The sequence below is a fragment of the Sorex araneus genome, chromosome X, assembly GCF_027595985.1.
Source record: "Sorex araneus isolate mSorAra2 chromosome X, mSorAra2.pri, whole genome shotgun sequence".
NCBI lineage: Eukaryota > Metazoa > Chordata > Mammalia > Eulipotyphla > Soricidae > Sorex > Sorex araneus.
This window is the reverse complement of record NC_073313.1, coordinates 121029583-121047246: the sequence shown is the minus strand read 5'-3', so window position 1 is coordinate 121047246 and position 17664 is coordinate 121029583. Positions and strand designations below refer to the sequence as shown.

Genomic DNA, 17664 nt, shown 5'->3' with positions numbered 1-17664 from the left:
TTTGGAAGGGCCATGATCAATAAAAGGGGTTTGGAGAGAAGGTGAGGGAGCGGAAAGTGTATAGAGGGCGGACAGGTGTAGAGAGGATGGAGAGTGTATAGAGGGAAGACTGGAATAAACTGCAAGTGAGACCAACCATCATGGCTCCGTTCCTTCCTTCGCCTGCCACATCTTCGCCATCAACCTCCCCGGGGTGGGGGAAGCGGCCGGAGGCTACCGAACTCTGGTGGCGGGAGAGACGGCTGCTGCCCTAGGCCCTGTGCCTGGCTCGGTGCTGTGAGGCGTCCCTTCCCTCGCCCGCGCCTTTTCTTTTTATTTTTATACACCTGTGTATAAGTCTGTGTGAATATCTGTGTCTGTATATTTCTATGTGTACATTTATGTTTCTGTGAATTTTTCTGTGTGTCTCTGTGTATTCCGATCTCTGTGTACATGTGTTAAGTCTGTGTACATGCCAGTGTGTCTACATGTGTCCGTGTGCATGTCTCTGTACATCCTTGTATTTGTGTGTGTGCAAGTGGGAATGTGCATATGTCTGCCTCTTTGTGTGCATGTGTTTGTGTACATCTGTGTCTATAAGTCTATGTCTGTGTGTGCTCGCAAGTGTGTCTTTGTGAGCATGTATGTATCTGTGCCAATGTCTTTGTTGTGTGTATCTGTATATGTCTGTGTCTCATTCTCTCAAACTGTGTGTGTTGTGTGAGTGCATGTGCACACCTGTGTATATGTCTCTGGGTTTCTGTGTATAGATCTGCGTGTACATGTGTGTGTCTCTGTATACATTCGTGTGTCCTCGTGTGGGTGTGGATGTTTATGTGTGTATGTCTCTAGGTGCCTCTGTGTGTATATGTGTGGTGTGTATCTGTGTATGTCTGTGTGAGTCTGTGTCTACATGTGGGTATATGGGAGTCTCTGCATATGTGTGTGCCTGTCTATATGTCCATGTGTATATCTGTATCTGTCTATATGTCTGCGTATATCTCTGTGTATGCAGGTGTGTGTGTATCCATGTGGGATTCTGTGTATAAGTCTATGTATGTGTGTGTTTGCTGTATGTCTGTGTATGTGTCTGAGTCTATACCTGTATCTGTGTGCATATGTGTCTGTGTATAAGTGTGAGCCTGTATGTCTGTGTGGGTACATGATTGTGTATCTGTGAATATGTCCATGTGTCCGTGTATGTGCATTTGTGTGTGTCGATTTATATGTCTGTGTATTTGTGTGGATATATATATATCTGTGAGTGCATCTGTTGTTTACGTATGTCTGTGCGCATGTGTGTAGCTGAGACTATGTCGTGTGTATCTGTGTATGCTTGCGTATGTCTGTAAATGTGTCTGTGTGTATGCATGTGTTTGTTGGTGTATACTGGTGTTTCCGTATACATGTCTGTGTGTCTGTGCGCATGTGCGTCTGTGTATATGTCTTTGTGTGTCCGTACATCTGTGCATGCATGTGGGTCAGGCTGTGTTTGTGTTTTTTGTGTATCTCTCTGTGTCCATGCGGTTGTATGTGAGTACAAGTCTGAGTGTGCCTGTGTGTCTGTATTCATGCTATGTGTGTCTATGTATATGTGTGTGTAATATGTGCATCTATGTATATGTACATGACTGATTTTCTGTGTGTATGCGTATGTGTGTATCTGTGTTTATGTTTGTGTGTGCACGTATCTTTGTGTCTATATTTCTGGGTGTTTCTCTGTGTGTCTGTGCATATGTGTGTGTCTGTGTCTCTGTGTGGGCATGTGTGTGTATATATGTGTGTCTATACATATGTCTATATGTGGAAGTGGTTGTATGTTTGTGGATATGTCTGTTTGTCCATGTGTGGAGGTGTGTTCCTATGTATCTTGGTATGTATGTCTATATGATCATGAGTCTGTATGTTTTTCTGTGTTTCTTTGTGTAGCTGTGTGTCTGTGCATATCTGTGTCTATATGTATGCATGTTTGCAAAACTATCTGTGTAATGCATGCATATATATGTTTATGTGCATCTATCTGTGTCTATGTATATGTTTGCATTTATCTGTGTGTACATGTATGAGACTGTATATGTCAGTGCGTATGCTTATGGTGCATGTGTGTCTGTTGTGTGTATTTTTCTGTTTATATATTTATGCATTTGTTTGTGTGTTTGTGTGTCTATGTGTGTGCATGTTTCTATATCTGTGTGCATGTTTTATGTGTCTATATATGTGTCTGATTCTGTGTGTACACGTGTGTATCTGTGTATATGTTTGTGCTAGTGTTTTGTGTGCACTGGGTGCATGTCATTGTATTTGCATATATGTCTGTGTCACTGTGTACATCTATGTCTTTGCATGTGTCTGTGTGTGCATGTGTATGTCTGTGTATATGTCTATGCATATCTGTGAATATATGTACATGTCTGTATCTTTGTGTATGTTTTTATATGTCTAGGTGTATATATGTGTATCTGCCCACAGGTGTTTTTTTCTATGTGTATCTGTGCATGTGTGTTTGTCCATAAGTTTGTGTCTCTGCGTGCATGTGTGTTGGTGTATATGCATAGAAGCGTGTCTTTATATATATCTACCTGTATCTCTGTATATGTTTTAGTATGCGTGAACTTGTGTGTCTGTCCTTGTTCAGGTATATATCTCTGTGTATGTACATGTGTCTGTGTATATATGTCTACTTAAGTGTGTGCATGTATATGTCTATTGTCTGTGTATGGATGCATATATCTGTGTCTGTCTGTGTATGTCTGAATTTCTGTATGTCTATGTGACTGTATCAGTGTATCAATGTATATATGTGTGTCTTTGTCTTATGTGTGAGCAAACTCGTGTTTCTGTGTTTGTTGTTTCTGTGTGTGCATGTGGGTGTGTGTCTACATACACGTCTGTATGCATGTGTGTGTATGTCTCTGGATATATGTACATATGTCTGTGTGTTCCTGTGTATGTCTGGATGTGTCTGTGTGGATATCTGTGCACATTTTCTGTCTCTATATGTGTGCCAGTGCATGTGCTTTTGTGTGTGTCTGTGTTCGCATGTGTCAATGTATACATTTGTATGTATATTATGTATATATACATACATATATACACGTATGTATATATGTCTCAGTCTGGATGGACAGAAAGGCAGGCAGACAGACAGGCGGACAAAGACTATACTGTCTATATGTATGTGTGTCTATGTTTTGTGTGTATGCATGTGTCTGTGTGTCTATGTATATATGTATTTCTGTTTCTGTGTATATGCATGTATGTGTGATTGTGTATCTGTCTATGTATATATCTGTATGTCTGTTTGTGCACATGTATGTAAGTCTGTGTATGCTTGTTGTGTCTCTTTCTGTGCATGTGGGTGTCTGTGTATATGTCAGTGTGTGTCTCTGTACACTGGGTGTGCTTCTGTGTACATGTCTGTGCGTATCTGTGTCTTTCTATGTATATGTTTAGGTCTTGAATGTGTGTGTCTGTGTGTATCGGTGTTTCTCTCTATGTGTTTATATGTATGTGAGTGCATGTGTGCTCATTGTGTGTTTTTGTCATATGTCTGTTTGACGATGTGTTCGCATGTGTTGTGGCTGTGTATGTCTGTGTCTGTCTCTGTGTTTCTGTCTATAGATCTCAGTGTGTGTCTGTATGTCTGTATATGGTTCTGTGTCAGTTTGTGTCTCTGTGTCTCTGTGTTTAATATGTATGTCTTTATGTCTGTGTGTGCATGTGTATGTATATCTGTGTATGATTGTGTCCATGTGTCTGTGTATATATCTGTATGTCTATGTTTATTGTTTACACGTGAGTCTGGCTATATATCTCTATTGTGATTGTATGCATGGTGTCTGTGTGGCTGTCAATATTTATATATAAATCTGTGTATGTGTCTTCATGTGTCTCTGCCTGTTGGTTCCTCCGTGTGTGTGTCAGTTTTTGACTGTGTATATGTCAATGTTGTTTGTGTTTATATATGTATATATGCAGTGTTGTTTGCATGGTAATGTGTGTCTCTGTATACGCCTGTGTGTTTCTGTGTATGCATGACTATGTATATGCCTATTTGTTTCTGTGTATCTGTGTGTTCGTGTGTGTATACCTGTGTGTATTTATACGTGTCTGAGGATGTATGTCTTGGGTGTCTGTGTATATCTGTCTGTGATTATATCTGTATGCCTATGTCTATGTCTGTGAGTTTCTGCTTGTGTATGCTGTGTGTGCATATCTTTGTGTCTGTGTATATGTATGTGCACAATTGTATGTATGTCTGTGTATCGGTGAGTCATTGTGTGTAGATGTCTGTGTCTCTGTGTGTACATGTGTGTTTGCATGCATCTGTGTCTCTGTATGTGTCTGTGTGTCTGTGATTTGTATGCCTGTGTCTATTTTCTTTAAATGTTTCTGTGTGTCTGTGTGTTTTTATGTGTTCGTGTGAATCTGTGTATACGTCTATGAATAGGTATGTCAGTGTGTGTACATGTGCATGTGTGTGTATGTGTCTGTCTATGTGTGACAGTGTAGGTGTATGTATGTGTGTACATGTCTGTGAATGAACACTTCTTTTGTCTATATGTCTCGATGTTGTGTGTGTATATGCTGGTCTGTATCTGAATGTGCATGTGGGTATATGTCTACATAGGTGTCTGTGTTGTGTGTATGTGTATATCTATGTGTCTACTTACATATCTGTGTGTCTCTATGTGTCTGTGTATAAGTCTGTGTGTGTCTCTGTACCTGTGAATGTGTCCTGTGTACATGTCTATTTGTACAATGTGTGTTTCTGTGTATGTCTTTGTGTTTGTGTGAGCATTGGGTGTGTGTCTGTGTGCATGTCTGTGTTTCTGAGTGTATGTCTTGTGTGTGCATGTCCTATCTGTATGTCTGCGGTGAATGTATGTGCACATGAGAGTGTTTTTGTGTACACGAATGGGTGTGTATCTTTGTATGCATTTGTATATGTATATGTCTGTATGCCTGTATGTGTCTGAGTCTATCTGATTATGTTTATGTCCGTCATTGTGTCGAAGTTTATCTGTGTGTCTAAGTACAAGTCTGTGTGTCTGTGTGTTTCTATGTGTACGGTCCTGTGTTTGGGTATATGTTTGTATGTTCCTTTGTGTATGTCGATACGTGCAGGTTCATTTGTGTACCAATGTGTGTGTTTCTATGTATATGCCAAAGTGTGTCTGTGTGTGTGCTAGTATGTATATCTGGGTCTGTGTCTATGTCTGGACTCTATGTGTCTATGAAATTGTGTCTGTGTGTTTATAAATATCTGTGTGCGTATATTTGTGTAATAGTGTATGAGTCTGTGTGCAGGTGTGTGCATGTATGTATCTCTGAATATGTGTCTTTCTTTGGATATATCTGTTTGTGTATCTGTATATATTTCATCTGTTTGTGAGCATGTATGTGACCAAGTATGTCTGTGTGTCTGTGTATATATATCTGTGTGTCTTTATATATATCTGTTTATGTATCTGTATGTATTTCATCTTTTTTTAAGCATGTATATATGAGTATGTCTGTGTGAGTTTCTGTGTTTGTATATATCTGTGTATCTGTAGATGTCTGTGTGTACAGATTTGTTGGTGTCTGTGTATATGTCAGTATGTGTATCTTTGTGCAGAGACCTCTCTGTACAGGTCTCTGTGTGTGCACATGTTTATCTTGTATGTGTGCATGTCCCCGTGTGTTCATGTGAGTGTCTGTGTATATGTCTGTGTGTTTGTGTGTTTCTGCATCTCTTTCCTGTGTGCATGTGTCTGTGTATGTCTCTTTGTGTCTGTGTATCTATATGTGTCTTTGTATTTGTATGGTGTGTCTGTGCATATGTGTGAAACTGTGATTGTGTGTGTACCTGTGTGCTGTATTTGTGTCTGTATATATTTCTCTGTGCAGCTCTTGTGTGTACGTCTCTGTCTGCGTATGCATGTTTATGTCTGTGAATAAATGTATCTCTATGCATTGAGTGGGTGTCTGAGTATAGAAATGTGTGTATCTATGTGTGTCTTTGTGTATGTATATGTTTATTAGGTGTGCATGTGCATCTATATATTTCTAGTGTGTCTGTGTGTGCATGTGTGTTGGTATGTCTGTGAAAATCTGTGTTTATAACTGCATGTGAGCGCATGTTTCTGTGTATATGCATGTATATGTGTCTATGTATAAGTCTGGGTGCACCTGTGTCTCTGTATATATCTCCCTTGTGTCTGTTTCAGTATGTATGTGCATGTGCCTGTGTATATCTATGTTTGTCTGCATATGTCTGTGTATTTATATATTTCTGTATTCAAATGTACGTGCATATATGTGCCTGTGTATATATTTATGTAAGTGTGCATATGTATGTGTCTGTGTGTATATGTACATGTGTCTCTGTGATCACGTGTCTTTCTATAGATACATCTGTGTGGTATAGGACTCTTGTGTGCATACATGTATTTTTGTGTATCTGTGTATATGTGGGTATGTGTCTGTTTGTATGTATATATTTTTGTGTATCTGTCTTTGTATATGTGCTTCTCTGCCTCTGTGTTTGCATGTGTGCATGTCCATATTTGCCTATGTCTGTGCCTCTGGGTGTGCATTTTTTGTCTCTGTATCTATGTGTGAATGAGATGCATGTCTATGTCTGTGTATGTCTATGCTGTCTGTGTGTGTGCATGTGTCTGTGCATATATCTGTCTCTCTGCATGAATGTGTACATGCTTCTATATCCATGTATCTATCTCTGTTTATATATATCTGTGTGAGCCTGAGTCTAATTTATATCTCTTTGTGTCTTGCTCTGTGCGTATGTGTTTCTTTGATTGCATTTTTCTATGAGTCTGGGTATATGCCTATGTGTGCTCATGTGTGTTTGTATGTGAGTCTCTGTGTGTGTCTGTGCATATATCTGTGATTATCTCTGTGCATGTAGTCTGTATCCTTCCGTACATTTTTGTGTCTGTGAATGTTTCTATGTACCTGCATGTGTCTTTGTATATATTTGTGTGTTTGTGTATGTGTCTGTATACATGTTTGTGTCTGTATATGTCCTTTTCTGTCTCTGTCTATGTATACATCTGCATGCATATCTGTGTGTGCATGTGTGTTTGTCCAAACATATGTTGTTGGATATGTGTCTGATGTTTCTGTGTCTATGTACATAAGTATATGTATATGTTGGGTGCATGTGTTGAGTTGTGTGTTTGTGTTTCTCTATATATATGTCCATGTATATGTCTGTGTGTCTGCATATATCTGTGTCCCTGTGCGAGTGTCTGTGTATGTCTGTGTCTCTATGAATATCTATGTGTGTACATTTGTATATACATATAAAATCTATATACGTCTCTGTGTCTATATGTGTGTGTCTATGTGTGCCTGTTTTTATGTCATTCTGTGTCTCCATGTATATCTATGTATATCTATGTGTATGTCTAAGTTTATGTATATATCTGTGTCTGAGTGTATGTCAGTGTGTTTGTATGCACGTGTGTGTCTGTGATTATGTCCTTGTTCTTTGCATATGTAGGTACGTATGTGTCTCATATACATCTGTGTAAATGTCTCTGTCTCTCTGTGCATGTTCCTGTGTGTTCTATGCATATATCTATGGTTTTTTTGTTTGTATATGTCTGTGTGTCTGTATGTATGTGTGTGTATGTCGGTGAGTCTATACGTGTCTCAGTGTGGAAGCATTTGTCTGCGTCTCTGTAAGTGCATGTGTATGTGTGCCTTTGTATATGTATACGTCTGTGTGTGTCTGCTTATGAATGTGTACATATTGTCTGTGTATATTGTACATAGGTGTGTCTATGTGTGTGCTTTAGTATGTCTCTGTATCTGTGTGTGCATGTGTGTCTCTGTATATTGTAATGTATGTATATATACCGATGAGTGTGTATGTCTATGTGTCTGTGTGTATCTCTGTGTCTGTGGATGATGTCTATGCATGTGTCTCTGTATGTCATGAGTTCATGTGTGTCTGTGCATATGTCTGTGTGTCTGTGCATGTCAATGTCATGTGTGCAATTATGTGTCTGTATATGTTGTATATCTGTATCTGTGTGCATTGTGTCTGTTTTGTTAGTGTGTCTGTATATATGTCTGTGTGAACATGTATGTCTGTGTAAATGTCTGTGTGCCTGGGTATATGAATATGTGTGCATGTGTTTTTGTCTATGCTATGTACATGTCTCTGTGTGCATCTGTGCTTCTATGCATATATCTATGTGTGTTTCGAGTTCTCTGTGTATATATCTTTGTGCCTGTATGTGCATGTGTGCATCTGTGTATATGACTGTGTCTCTCTGTGTTGCACTGGGTATGTCTGCATAAGTCTGTGTGTGAATCTCTCTTTGTGTGTATGTCTATGTTCATGTGTATCGTTGTATATGTCTGTGTCTGTATATCGCTATTTCTACGTCTTTGTATCTGTTTTTGGGTCTGTGAGATTGTGTATGTGTGTCTATGTATATATCTGTGTGCCTCTGTGTATATGTCTGTATGTGTCTGTGCAGTTGAGTGTGCACATGTATGTTCCTGTGTATGTGTGTTGTGTGTGCATGTTTATGTAACTGTGTATGTAAATGTCTGTGTGCGTATGTTGTATTGTCTGATTGTGTCTGTATGTCAATGTGTATGTCTGTGTGTGCATGCGTCTCTGTATATGTCTGTTGTCAATCTATTCAAGTGGGTGTGTGTATGCTGTTTGTGTATGCAGGTGTGTTTGTCTCTATGTTGGTGTGTGTCTGTATATGTCTGTGTCTGTATGTACACATGGGTGTGTGCCAGTGTATGTTTTCACGTCTGTGTATATTGTTCATATGTACACGTCTGTATATTTGTGTCTGTGTGTGCATATGCCCATATCTTTGCATGCATACTTTTTAGTCTGTGGATGCATATGTCCGTGTATTGTGTGTATATGTCTTTGTGTACATCTATGTGTCTGTGTTTATATCTGTATATGTCTTTGTGACTGTATTGTGTGTCCAGGAACTTATCTGTGTGTCTCTGTGTGGGCATTTGTATGTGTCTCTGTACACATCTGCTGTCTCTCTGTGCATGCCTTTAATTGTACGGGTCTGTGTGTCTCTGTGGGTACTTATGTTTGGTATATGTCTGTGTACGTCTGTCCATGTGTGTTTTTTGAGTGTATGCACATTTTTCTCTATGTGTATGTTTGTGTGCTGTTGTGTGTGCATGTTTGTGTCTGTGTATACGTATATGTGTCTGTGTGTATATCTGTGTCTGAGTGCATGTGTATGCTATTCTCTGTGTGTGCATGGGTGGTGTGATCATATGTCTGTGTGTACATACTGTCTGGGAGTGTATGTGTATGTCTGGAGTGTATCCATATGTCTGCATGTATGCCTGTGAGTCAGCATGTCTGTGTTGCACATAGGTGTATATGTATGTCTATTTATATGTGTTTGTCTCTGAGCGCATACAATATGTCTGTGTTCATTGTGTGTATCTGTGTACATGTCTGTATGTGCATGTGTCTGTGTTTATGGATCTGAGTATTGCGTTTGTTGATATATACCTCTGTCTCCATACTATGCCCATTGTGTGTTTTAGTCTGTCCCTGCGTGTATCTTGTGTATTAAGTGTGTGTGCATGTGAATCTGTATATAAGTCCATTCTGTGATGATGTGCGCATGTGGGTGTGTGTCTGTTTATGTATTTTTGTGAGTCTATGGGTTTACAGGTGGCTATATGTTCAGCTGTCTGTGCATATGTGCCTAGGTATATATTTGTGTCTCTGTGTATATGTCTTTTTGTCTGTGTTAGTGTAGCACATGTATGTTTACATCTGTATGTGTCTTTGTGTGCAAACGAGTGTATCTGTGTACAAACTGTGCTGTGTCTATGTGTGTGCATGGGGAAAGTTCTTGTATATGTTCGTGTCTGTATGTCTGTGTGTGCCCCTGGGCGTGTGTCTATGTCTCTGTATATTTCTGTGTATATTGTATGCGTTTCTGGGTGTCTGTCTGTGTGTGTATCTATGTATATATCTGTATGTGCGTATCTGTGTAGCTATGTATGTTTCTGTATTCAAGTGTCTATCCCCACAGTTGTCTATTCATATATCTATGTGTCCCTGTGGGTATGGGTATATATCTCTACATCTGCGTGTTTCTGTGTGTCTCTGTGTGTCAGTCTGTGTGCTTTACTTCTATCTCTGTGTGTCTGTGTATATGTCTGTATCTGTGTCAATATATATATGTATGTTTCTGTGTGTCCATGTACATGTCTGTGTGTGAATACGTGAGACTTTTCGTATGTCTGTGCTATGAGTGTATTAGTGAATGTGTGTCTGTGTATATATGTCTATGTGAGTCTCTGAATGTATATGTCTATGTGTATGTGTCTGCGTATATGTCTCTCTGTGTATATTACGGTGTCTGTGTTCACATGTGTGTGTTGGAGTATATGTCTGTGTGTTCCTGATTCTGTTTGTATATATCTGTTCTGTGTGTGCATGTGTGTGATTTTATATACGCCTCTGTCTCTGTGTCTCTATGTGTCTGTGTGTGCATCTGTGTATCTGTGTATATATGTGTGTGTGTGTCTGTGTATGTCGTTGTGTCTGTGTTTGCATTTTTGGTATGTCTATGTATATATCTGTGTTGTTAAGTCTGTGTGTGCACATGTGTTAATATCTCTATTCATATGAGTGTGCCTATGTGTGCGTCTGTATTTCTTTGGCTCCACAAGGGTTGCATATATGTCTGTGTATGTATATATGTTCTCTGTGTGTGTATATGTCTGTGTGTGCACGTGTATATGTGTGCATCTGTATGCCGGCATCTGCGTGTGTATCTGTGTATGTCTGTATGTTTCATGTGCCTGTGTTGTGTGCCTGTCTATGTCTGTGTGTCTGTGTATATGTCTACATATTCTGTGTCTGTGTATATGCTTGTGTCTCTCTGTGCACATATATATGTCTGTATCTGTATTTGCAAATCGGTGTGCATGTCTATGTGTGTCTGTGTGCATGATGTGTGTGCGCATGTCTATGTCTCTGTGTCTGCATGTGGGTGTGGTTGTGTGTATATGGCTGTGTCTGCACGCTTGTGAGTTTGTGTATATGTCTAAGTCTCTACTTATGACTATGTTTATATATGTGTCTCTGTCTCGGTATATGTCTGTGTTGTATCTATGTGTGTGCACGTGGGTCGTGGCTGTGCCTATGTCTGTGAGTTCTGTGTGTACATGTATGTCTGTGTGTGCATGTTTTTCTGTGTATATGTATGTGTATCTCTGTATGCGTCAGGTGTGTGCCTGTGTATATGTCTAATCATCCCTCTGTGTGTCTTTGTATATGTCTGTGGGTGCGTGTATGTGTCTATGTATGTCTGGGTATCTCTGGATATGTGACAAGTATGTGCATGCGTGTGAATTGTATCTGTGTATACGTGTGTGCATCACGTATATGTCTATATGTATCCATGTTTATATAGATGTGTGTCTCTGTGCACATTTCATATCTGTGTGTACGTGTGCATTTCTGTGTATATGTCTCTGTGTGTCTGTGTGTGCAGGTTTGTTTCTGTGTATATATCTGTGTGTATGTCTATCCCTGTATATGTCACTGTTTCTCTGTGTGTCTACATCTGTGTCTGCTGATACATGCATGTACCTGTGTATGTCAGTGTGTATCACTTTGTGTGTATGTGTGTGTACATGTCTATGTTGTGTCTATATGTCTTTGTGCATATAGTTATATATCTGTGTTCATTTATCTTTGAGCATGTTGTGCCTGTGTGGATGTGTGCACATATATACAAGTGTCTATGGTTTTGCATTTGTATGTGTATGCATGTGTATATCTATGTGTGTCTGTTTATCTGTATATATGTCCGTGTGCATTTTTCTGTGTGTCTATATGTATACGTCTGTGTCTATGTCAGTCTATATGTCTTTATGCCTATACATGTATGTGTCTGTGTATATTTGATTGTGTCTGTGTTTCTACGTATATATTTCTATGCATATGTATAAGCATGTAGGCATAAGTGTCTGTGTCTATGTGTGTTTGCATGTGTGTATATATCTAAGTGATTATGTGTATGCACATCTGTGCATCTGTGGATGTCTGTATGTCCATCTGAAAGTGTCTTGAGTGTACTATTTATGTCTGTGTGTCATGTATTTGGGCGCATGTGTGTGTATGTCTGTTTTTCAACGTACATGTCTGAGTGCATGTGCGCATGCATCTGTGTATGTCTGACTACTGTGTGTGATTGTATATGTCTTTGTGTTCATATATCTGTGTGTACATGTCTGAATATTTCTGTGTATGTCTGTTGCATATGTCTGTGCGCATGTGTGTTTGTGTATATGTCTGTGTAAATCTGTGCATATTGATCTGTGTCTGTGTGGATATGTATACCTTAGTATATTTCTGTGTATATCTGTGTGCACTAGGTGTGCCTGTGTACATGTATTTGTGTGCCTTGTCTGTCTTTGTATATGCCTGTGTGTATCTGCATGTGTGTGTCTGCATCTGTGTCAGCATGTATATATCTGCATGTCTGTGTATATGTATGTACATCTCTGAGTATGTGTCTATATGACTGTGTGTATGCATGTGTATTTGCATATGTCTTTATGTGCATCTGTGTCTGTGTATATAGCTGTGGCCCTATGTCTGTGCACATGTGTGTCTTTATAGGCATATGTGTGTATCTGTATCTATGTATCTGTGTGAGTCTTTGTGTGTCTGTGTGGCTCTGTGTTTCAGTGCCTACGCACGTGTCTGTTTGTATGTGTGTTTGTGTCTGTGTGTCTATGTGTATGTGGCTGTCTGTAAAATAGTTTTGTAGGGGCTGGAGCGATAGCACAGCGGGTAGGGCATTTGCCTTGCACGCGGCCGACCCTGGTTCGAATTCCAGCATCCCATATGGTACCCTGAGCACCGCCAGGAGTAATTCCTGAGTGCACAGCCAGGAGGAACCCCTGTGCATCGCCAGGTGCGACCCAAAAAGCTAAAAAATAAAAAAAATTTAAAAAAAGGTTTGTATGTTTCTGTGTGTCTGTCTATATGTACGTTTTATGTGCCAATTATGTCTGTGTTCATGTGTGTGCAGATGTGTTTACATATGTTTCTTTATGCATGTATGTGTCTGTATATGTCTCTGTGTGTCTCTGTAAGTATGTCTGAGTGACTGTGTGTGCGCATGTGTATCTGTATGCCTGTGTATATGTCTGTGAGTCAGTGTCTATCTGTGTATATGCCTATGTGTTTGCATGTGTATGTACCTGTGTGTGTCTGTGTATATGTCTGTGCATATGTCTATGTATGCAGGTGTATTTATATATTTCTGTCTGTATAATCTGTTGTGTGTACACGTGTTTGTGTATACATCTGTGAGCATATATGTGCATTTCTGTGCACGTGTTTGTTTCTATATGTCTTTGTGAACATGTGGGTGCATCTGCGTATGTCTCTGTGTGACTGTGTAAGCATATGTGAGTCGATTAATGGGTTGTTGTGTCTACAGGTCTGTGTGTGCGTATGTGTGTGTATGTGCACGTTGGTGTGCATCTATTTGTGTGTCTGTGTATGCATGTCTGTGTCTATTTACATATCTGTGTGTCTGTGTGCATATTTATGTCTGTGTATTCATCTCTATGTGTGTTGAGGATGTGTCTGTATAAATATATATATAGACGTTTGTTTCTGTATATATCTGCATGAGATGTGTCTGCACGTCTGTGTTTGTCTCTGTGTGCATTGTTGTGTGTGCCCCTCTGTGTGTATACCTGTGTTTCTCTGTGTCTGTGTTTGGGTATACGTCCATTGTGTGTACATTTCTGTCTGTGTGTACACTTGACATGTGTGTCTGTATATGTCTTGTGTTTATGTGTGTACTGGGTGTGTCTTGGTATGTCTGTGTCTTTGTGTGCACATGTGTGTGGTCTGCATATAAGTCTGTGTACGTGTGTGTGTATGTGTGTCTCTGTGTGTATGTCACTATGTGTCTGTGTGTGTCTATGTGTGTGACTATATGTTAGTGTACATGTCTGTGAATCTGTGAGTCCATGTGAATATATGTCTGCATATTTGTCTGTTTGTGTATCTCAGTTTATATGTGTGTATCTCTGTGTACATCTGTGTCTCTATATCTGTGTGTCTGTACATGCATTTGTATGTTTATATGATCATGAGTGTCTATGTAGACGTGTATTTTTCTGTGTCTGTGTATATGCCTATGAGTGTCTTTTTGTGAGCATGTGTGTGGTGTATGTGTATATGACTATGTATGTGTGTCTTTTCCACGTGTGCCTCTGTATGTCTCTGTGTCCGTTTTTTTATATGACTGTGTGTCCGTGTGTGTCTGGGTATATGTTTGCATGTATCTGTGTGTGCATATGGGCATGTGTCTGTGTATTTGTCTGTTTATGTCAGTCTATATGTGTTTGTGTTAGTCAATGTGTTTATGTGGCTGTGCGCATAAGTGTCTATGTATATTTCCGTATCTGTTTGCATGTAAATATGTGCATCTTTGTGTTTCTTTAAGTGTGTACATATGTCTTTGAGCGCATGTTTTTTAACTGTGTATGCATATATGTGTCATTATATGTATGCATATGTCTGTTCTATGTCCTGTTTTGTCTTATGATTATGTCTCTGTATGTATATCTGTGTGTCTCTATGTGCCTGTGTATATTTCTCTGTGTGTGCACATGTGTTTCAGTGTGCGTATGTCTTGTGTACATCTGAGTATATGTCTATGTGTGTCAGTGTATATCTCAGTCTACATGTCTATGTCTCTGTATGTGTGCCATGTGTGTCTGTGTGCACATCTATTTGATTATGTCTGTAATTTTACGTATATCTCTATATCTCTGTATATGTCTGTTTGCATAAGTGAGTGTCTGTGTCTATGTGTATGTATATATCTGAGTGTATATGTGTGCGCACATGTGTCTGTGAATGTGTAGATGTGCATCTGTGTGCATCTGAATACACTGTTTATGTCTGTGTTACGTCTGAGGGCATGTGTGTGTGTGTCTGTGTATATGTCTGTGTGTTTCTTAGTGTGCAAGTGTGAGTCGCTATGTGCACATGTGTGAGTTGCTATGTGCACATGTGTGTGAGTCTGTATATGTGTTGCATATGAATAGATGTATATGTATAAGTCTGTGAGTTTTTGCATATGTTTATGTCTTATGTATATGTGTTTCCTGTCTACACTGGGTGTGTCTGTGTCATTGTGTGTGTATGTCTGTTTGTCCCTCTATCATGTGTATGGGTCTGTGTATAAGTCTCTGTGTTTATCTGGGTATATGTATGTGTGTGCGTTGTGTTTCTGTGTGATGATTTCTGTGTGGGAACATGTCTACATGTCTATATAGATGTCTGTGTTATAGTGTATATGTCTGAATGTGTGCATGTGTACCTATGTATGTCTGGATGTCAATGTATGTTTCTGTGTCTCTGTGTTTCTGTGTCTCTATGTACATTTCTGTGTATGTGTTCACTTGCTTGTGCACATATGTGTATGTCTGTGTGTGCATGTGGGTGTGTATGTATATACACTGTATATAGACTGTGTCTGTGTATATGTTTGTGTGTTCATGTGCTTGTGCAAATATGTGTGCATGTCTGTGTTCTTTGTGTGGTTATGTGTATATGTGTTTGAGTATATATGTTTGTATGTTTGTGAGTATGTGTCTATGCATATATGTGTTGTTTGTGTATATGTCTGTGTCTCTGTGCATGTCTGTGTGTGCATGTTTGTATCTGTGTGCATATATCTATGTCTGTGTATATGTGTATATGAGTTACTGTGTGTACAAATCTGTTGTCTGTATGTGCATGCGTGTCTGTGTATAAGTCTGAGTGTCTGTGTATATGTGTCTGTGTCCACAGTTTTGTGTGTCTTTGTGCCTGTGTCAGTGTATGTGTATATCTGTATATATGTTCATGTCTATATATGCATGTGTCTCTACATATGTTTCTGTGTCTGCATGTGTATGTGTGTTTGTGTATGCCTATGAATATATCTGTGTCTGTGTATATGTCTGTTTCTCTGTGTGTGTGCACATGTTGTGAGTCTGTGTTTAAAAGTCCCTGTTGTGACTTGGTGCATGTGTGTATAAGTTACGTATATGTCTGAGTCTTTGTGTTATTTCTGTGCATAAGTGTCTTCACACATACCTGTGTGCATTTCTGTGTGCACTGGGTGTGTCTGTATAAGTTTATTGAATGTCTGTGTGTCTGTCTACGTGTCTGTGTATGTCTGTGTGGGCTTGTGTATATATGTGTGTCTGCATACAATTCTGTGAATGTCTGTGTCTAGTGTATATATGTATGTGTCTTTGTGTCTGTGTCTCTGTGTCAGTATGTGCACATTTGTGTGTCTTCAAATGTCTGTGTATATCTGTGTGTGCACATGTGTGTGACAGTATATATGTCTATGTATATGTCTGTGCCTGTGTGCACACATGTTGTCTGTGTGTAAAACCATGTTGTGTGTTGCATGTGGGTGTGTCTGTGTATAGGTCTATGTGAGTCTTTTGTGTCCATTGTCTGTCAGAGTGTGCATGTGTGTCTCTTTGCATGTCTATGTATGCACATGTGTGGCTCTATATTTCTTTATGTGTCTATGAATATGTCTGTGTATGTGCATGTTGTGAGTTTGTATAAGTCAGTGTTGTGTATTATTGCATCTGGGTGCTTGCCTTTGTATATGTCTATGTGAGTCTGTGTGTGTATCTCTGTCTCTGTGTGTTGGTGTCTTGGTATTTGCCTCTGTTTTTTTGTGTGTGTGCCCTGGATGTGTCTATATTTGTCTATGTGTCAGTGTCTTGTGTCTGTGTGTCAATGTATATATGTTTGTCTTTGTGTCTGTGCATATATCTGTGTCTTTGTATATATGTTACTGTGTATCAGTGTGTGTACATGTATATATCTGTCTATGTGTGCACACGTGTCTGGTGTCTGCATGTGCACATGTGTCTGTGTGCATGTCTGTATCTATATGTGTCTCTGTCTACATGTGTTCATATTGTATGTCTATATATAAGTCCATGTTGTTACTGTGTTGCATTGGGTGTGCGTCTGTGCATATGTTTGAGTCTCTGTGTGTCTTCACATATGACTATGCGTGCATCTGTGTGCATTGGGGTTTTCTGTGTGTATATATTTGCACGTCTGTGTGTGTCTCTATATATCTGCATATGTCTCTATATATCTGTGCATATGTCTGTGTGTTTCTATGTATGTCGGTGTGTGCATGTGCATGCGCATGTGTCTTTGTATATCTGTATGTGCATGTGTGTTTGTATATGTCTGTGTTCACGTATTTGTGCGCACATGTCTGAACGTTTCTGTGTCTGTGTATATGTCACTGTTGCATGTCTGTGTATTTGTGTCTGTGTATATGTTTGAGTCTGTACGTGTTTATCTGTGTCTGAGTGTGGATGTTTTTCTGTACATCTCTGTATGTGTATCTGTGTGTCCACTGGATATGTCTGTGTATATTTGTGTGCCTTATTCGTCTGTGTATAAGTCTGTATATGTGTCTGCATGTCTGTGTGTATGTATGTGTATCTCTGTGTATGTGTCTGTTTTGCTGTGTGTATGTGTATTTGTATGTCTTTACGTGCACATGCGTGTCTGTATATAGCTGTGTATGTCTGTGTTTGTTTCTGTATATATCTGCGTGAGCATGCATCTGCATGTCTGAG

General features: G+C 39.3%; 2 protein-coding genes across 7 annotated transcripts in view; one reads left to right on the top strand and one right to left on the bottom strand.

The window, feature by feature from the left end:
- Positions 1 to 17664, top strand: part of LOC101549703 (patatin-like phospholipase domain-containing protein 4) — a 134713-nt gene that overhangs the window by 96918 nt on the left and 20131 nt on the right. The window lies entirely within an intron of this gene.
- Positions 1 to 17664, bottom strand: part of LOC129400157 (uncharacterized) — an 80716-nt gene that overhangs the window by 46694 nt on the left and 16358 nt on the right. The window lies entirely within an intron of this gene.